This window comes from Haplochromis burtoni, unplaced genomic scaffold (assembly GCF_018398535.1).
Source record: "Haplochromis burtoni strain Fernald_Lab_line unplaced genomic scaffold, NCSU_Asbu1 Contig_406, whole genome shotgun sequence".
NCBI lineage: Eukaryota > Metazoa > Chordata > Actinopteri > Cichliformes > Cichlidae > Haplochromis > Haplochromis burtoni.
In genome coordinates, this window is record NW_024582767.1 from 273,868 (window position 1) to 280,559 (window position 6,692).

A 6,692-nucleotide genomic window follows, 5' to 3' on the forward strand; every position below is an offset into this window, starting at 1 on the left:
CCCCCCTCTCTCTCTCTCTGCACCAGCCGGTGAGTGAGCAGATTTCACAACGCATCTGAGTGGAGGAAGACAAGGTGTGGGCCTCTCTCCACCTCTCCTTTTCATCTGTCCTTCCTCCTTTTCTTTACCTGAGCAGGTCAATCTGTCTCTGCTTCTCCAGCACCCATTCTCTTTGTCGCCCTTTTCAGATGTTGCTGCATGCTTGACTTTTTGTCTTTCATTGTCTTTGCTTTCTTTTTCAAATTTGTGTTGTTCCTGCAGTTTGTGCTCCCGTTATTTATATGTCTATCCATCCATCTGTCTGTCGGTGCGGATCCGCATTCATCAAAAGGTGAGTCATGTCTAAAAGTTAAGAGCAAATGTGCTGTCCATTTTGATTCGCACACTCACACACCTACCAGTAAAGTTAGAGATGTTAAGTACCAGATGGCAAAGCCGATATTTTACGAACCTCAGCTGGCCTTTTGCTGAAAATTAGTTTTGGAGGTTTATTGTGCAGTATTATATTGTCTCATTGTTAAAAGTCAGATATCAAGTTGTGTATAATTGGCTCAGTACTCTTTAACAAGATGGTAGCTTGGTGTCTAAAAGGCTGTTGTGACAACCTTTTAATAGATTCTATCAATAAAAACTGTTTGCAGAAATAAGTTTTGTGCAGTAGCACTGTAGCCAGACCCTTTAAACTCATCATTTTGTTGTCTTTAAGTTTTTATTTTTGTTTGAGTTTATATGTCCCACATGTTGTGTGATTAACTTCACAAGAACATTTAAATCTCCTATTATACATCATAGGAATGTTTGTCAAACTATACACAGCTGTTATTAGCTGTTTCTCTGTAGACTTGTGCTTTTGGTTTCTCGACCATGGTTTTTAATCTGACATTTCTGTATCACCTTTGTAGTTTGAAGTGTCAGATTTGTTGCACTGTTGTCATTATGAAAGCTCTTCCAGAGCTGAAAACATTATTTCAAAATCGAAGTATTACTGAAACTGCCTTCTGGGTCTAAGATAGATCAAAACAATCTGTGCGTGGTTTGATGTAGGTTTGCTTCTTTTCTGCGTTGTAGTAAAGACACTGAATGCATCCTTAATCTTCATTAACAAAGTCACCTCTGATTGATTCTCAGTGGAGCAGCTCCAACTTGTCCTCTTGGATGAGATCAGAGTACAGCTTGGCTTTCTAGCTTTGAGACTAATTACTGCTCGTATAATGTGTACTTGAGCTATCATAGTGTAAAGAACAGATCCTTGGAACAGTTAAAAGATACTCACTTGGTGGCATAGCATAGTAGTAAAAGAAAATATGCTACGCAATACTGTCAAAGACAGAGGTGAATGATGGGATGCTATAAGTCGCAACATGGTTACAGCTGTTAGCGGTGTTAATGGATGAAGGATTTGATAGCACAGGTTAGCTTTGACTGAAAAAGGGGTTCCTACTGTGGCAATTGCATGTAGGTCTGAATCCTTGCCAGTTTTCTTTGGTGACTTTGTTTTCCACTCAGTGCAAAGACATGAGGCGATGCCAGGAATCTAAATAGACTGCAGCATAAAGCGAGAGTTATTTTATCATGCTTGTGACAACTGGTGCTATATTGATTTTTACTTGTTCCTGTAATCGCACAACATTTTTGATAATGCATAATGCGCTTCCCCATCTTGGTGTTGATCCTGCATTGTCATAATAATGTTCCAAGATCAACATTGCACCTAGCTTTGCAATGTGGGAAGAAAAGAAACAAATACCTTTGTTAGTATAAAATTTCACAAAGTGTTTTCTTTATTAATACACAGAAAACAATAAATTGAAAAACAATAAATATATATAAAATTAGGTTAGCTATTAGCCAAATTTATGCTACTCATGTTATTGTGCTAGTGGTAGCCTTGAATAGAATTAGCCAATTTTTGCTAATGGTAACAGAATCTCACATACCACAACATACTAAGAGGAAGCTATCAAAGCAGATTTAATGTATGCCAACCTCAGCCCAGCAGTCAGAGCCTGATCTTTATCAGGTAACAAAAGCAGTGATGAGCAGCCAGGCTTGTAGCACATTGGCTTACATTTCTCCCTGTACATGGTTCTACAGTGTAGAATTGTAGTTGATTGCTTTAAAGTGTCTTCGCGCTGGTTTTCAGCTTTGCTTTGTATTTTCAGCTCTGTACAGAAGACGATTCGGGCTACTGGAATAAAAAAGTGGGGGCCTCTATTTTTCAGAATTCTGAAAAAAAAGTCAGAATTCTGACTTTCTTTCTGTGTGGTCAAACAAACACTAGAAGACAAATTGTTGGGATTTGTGCCAGAGAGTCAATAAGTAGCTCAAGCTTAACACTATCTGGTTGTTCAGTGATGACACGACGAATCTTACTTCCGGGTCTAAAGTAGTCTGCGTTTAATATGGCTTTTGTGTTGTTAACATGTTTAATGTTATGTATTTTCTTCTATTTGATCTCAAAAAGCTCCTAAAACAGTCAGTGATCCCTGTTGAGCTCCCTCGGCTTTTATTACCACTAATCATTTATTTAAGCTCAGTTTTAAAACCTTAGGATGTAACTACAGCCCAGCCCATGCAGCAGTATATGAATGACTAACCTCGTATTGTGGATGGATTATCTCAGTTGTTCTCCTGGCTGAAGTTTGGTCCTTTTACAGCATCCTGCCATGCGATTACATTTGTTCCTGACCACCGAGAACACTCACGTTAACTTTTATCGAGTGGAAAAAAAGTTAGCTTGTTTATATTATGCTAACATAGCTGTGTCGCTAGCGGTCACGTAGCACATCATTATATACCAGCTAGCCCAACTTCAGTAACCCTACAAACGTCACTGCTGTTTAGTTTTCTGTCTTCATTTATGCTGGAAGTGATAGCAGAGCTGTACGTTTTAATTTGTTTCCAAAACCCCGCAGTCAGGACATGCTATATTGTATTTAGATAGAAGCTAGCGAGCTAACTCCCTGCTAACTTCTAACTCCGTTAAATGTCATAAATTCCGTTTTCATGGATGCCTGGATGTTAAACTCAATTGTTACACCTGGTAGAGCAGAACGCTGATCATTTTATTAAAGATGAAAGACTTTAGACAGTTTTTCAACTCTCAGTAATGCCATAGTGATCGTTTGATATATGGACCTGCAGCGGAGTTTAGACCCAGACACGGCTAGTGACGTCAGACTGAACAATCGGATTGACTGGTAATAATGTGACAGTGCATTTCATGTTATGGAGTAACAGGAAAGTAACATAACAATCAGTGTAACAAATAATTTTCTCTGGTGTGTAAATAAGTAAGACAATGAAATATGAAATGAAGAAAAAAAACCTCAAAAGGTACCAAGTGATGTGTAACATATTGCATTTTTGCAATGATCAGAACAAACATGTATATCTAATGGATGGATGGTTAAAAAAGGACAAAAACCTGATATTTTCATATATATTTATTTGAAATACATTGCCACTTGTTTAGAGGCAGCGCAGTGCAAGCATAACTTGATGTCCACTAACATGTAAAGTGATATAACAGAAACTATTCAGGGCAAATTCATAGCTTGAGGTGGAAAACAGCAGTGCACAATATCTAGCACATTATATTTTTTTTAACTGTAAACTGTTTTGAATAATAAGTATACTACACCACAATATATACTATATTGCTGATAAAACCTGTCTGGTGATAACTGCAGTAAATTTGCCCTAAATGTTAATCTGCCATCACCTTATGGGTCAACAAACCCTGTAACTTAAACATGCATGATTACACACAGACAGCAGTGTACCAGGAAATGTGTGTGTGAATGGGTGGATGACTGGATATGTAAAGCGCTTTGGGGTCCTTAGGGACTAGTAAAGCGCTATATAAATACAGGCCATTTACCATGTGAAAAAGCTAATGAAAAAACTCAAAATTTTGTAATCACTTTATTATTCTTTAGCACATGATTGTACGAAGTGACAATTTTAGCTTTTATTGACCAGCACAGAGCAACACAAGGTTGTGAACATATTACAGTGACTAGATGTGCCATTAATATTTGATGAAATTATGCAGTGCATCATCCATAATAATGGACAACAAATGATAAAATCATAGATCTTAACAGACCTAAATATAGACCTGTACACAATTTATTTTTTTTAACAGAGCCAAAACCCAGGTCAGGCCAAGCCACCAGATTTGGAACCCTCCCGTTTAACAGTTACTGAGACATCACCTTGTGACACTGCTGTCTCATTATCGTAGTAAACTGAAGTTGAATCATCATGGGACATTCTGACAATAACAAAGTGTACATGCTGGACTGATATTAAAGAGTGATCAAGTATTTTACTAGGAGAATATATATTTTAAAAACATTCAAGATTCTCTAGTCAACTTAATAGTGAAATACACAATCACACATTCCCTATAACAGTTTTAATATCATTACAATATCTGCACTATATATCGTTAGCTTCATAGCATAAGTGCCTAAGTCATTTTTTGGTCAAATTGAGATTTTTGCCTAACTTTACTCCCCTACCACTGCTGCATCATCCTGTCCGTCTGCCTAAGTCATAGGCATAATCTGCCTAAGTCACTTTTATTAGACAAAAGAAATGATGTTGGGTTTTGTTCTTTTTCCATACTTTTCCTCACATATACTTAAATGTTCTGTGAAAATATCAATTAAAAATATGCATGTGATATTTAGAAAATTAGTTTTTTCTTGTTTTCCGAAAACACAAAAAAATGACTTAGGCACTTATGCTATGAAGCTAACGATATGTTTTTTTCCCCATTTCCATTATATTCACATGATCTCCACTACATTAACATTAGAATATGTATCACTGTTTTGAGGTGCAAACAGTTTTGCACACCATTGTTGAGGTAAAGTCATTACTTTGGAGACTTAGCTAGAATAGAATATGTAAAGCTTTACAACTATTTAATAGACATTTTTTCTTAAGCTTTTATATACACTCTAAAAAGTGTATAAATTGGGAAGCAGTAATTCAGTTTGTCCATTTTTATGTTTCTATAAAACAGGATTTCTGTCAGTTAGGAATGTAAACATTCAAATATTTGCTTTCAGCTGTGACTTATACCAGCTCGTGATATAGGAGATGGAGATTAGTACAATATATTGTTGTTGTCTGTGTGTAGGTCACTGTTGTGACAACCTTTAATAGATTCTATCAATAAAAGTTGGCACATAAATTATAAGACTCAATATTCTTCAATGTTGTGGCCATCATTTTAAACTTTCTTTCGTATGTTTTTGTTCTTTTACAAAGTGTTAGTTGTGTTTATATTGTGTGGATTTCTGAGAATCCTGAGTGGAATATGCAAATGACTGTATAATGCAGTGCAGTCACAGATATCATCAAGACTAAAACGTTTTAATTGTATGTAAAACAGAGAATGAATGAAATCTGTGCTTATCACTGCAACTTCTCTATTCAGGCACTCCAAGTCATTCCTATACAGTATCAGGCTTAATGGAAAGGTTCCTGTTATGGGGGTGGACGGTATGACATACAGTAGAATTATTTTAAAAAGAAATAGAAAAAAAAGAATAAAGAATGCTATTTTGTTTGCATTAGTATAGAATCTAAACTACATAACATATTCTGAAAAGCAATTCATGTAATCAGGTTATTCATTTAAGTTATTCAATTTATTAATAACAAACTGCTAAGACATAGGACAGAGGCAGCTCAAAAATGTGTAGATACTAAAAAACATTTTGTTATTTTGAAATATTTGCAATAATGAAATGGTTTGAAGTATTTGCAGTATTCTAGTGTAAAGACAAATATTAATGGGGCACTTGTTTTTCTGGTTTCTGAGAGAAGTTGACTGAATAAAAAATCTGTAGAGTGCACAGACCAACTGCTTTGTCAAAATTCACCAGATATTAGGAATGTTTGAGAATGCTTTCTGACTCAGACACAAGTAGATTTCGAGCTCCGTGTAAACATAATTTGGCTTACTCACTGAAAACTGGTCATATTTATATAATAGCAAAATCCAGCTGTGCATCTAATGTATGTTAAGACATGGTGTCCATACAGGCAGTTAAAAGACTTTAAGGCAATGTTTAAAAATACCCCACTAGATTCACAGTATGTATGTTAAAAAACAACAAAAAAAACCCATTCAAAACAAAACCCCAACATTGGACGTGTTAGACATTGGAGTTATCAGCAATTTACTGCCACAACAGATATACATGCTGCATATGATAGTTGAAATAGCTTCAGCTTTCATTATGTATGAAGCGTTATCTCCACAACCGCTGTTATATTTATCAATAGCTCATTGCAGGCAGTTAAAGGTTTTTCTCCCAAAGCATGGGATTGAATATAAAACATTACAGCTATACAAACAGTAACAGCAAAAATATTACACTGTCATTCAGTTTTTTAGTTAAAGTTCTATATTCAAAATATACCCTCATATAATTTTTTAAGTCATACCGCCCAGCCCCATAGCCCGCCATATATTATGCTATGAAAATGGCATTCTGTGTCATAAGAAAAACCTCTAATGTTATTAACAGTGAGTTAAAGCTATGAATAAAACAATATGCATTTACTGGGTAAGTTACCAGATATTTTCGAGGAAATAGACACATTTGATTCAGACATACAAAAATATCCTCAACACACACACACACACACACACACACACACACACA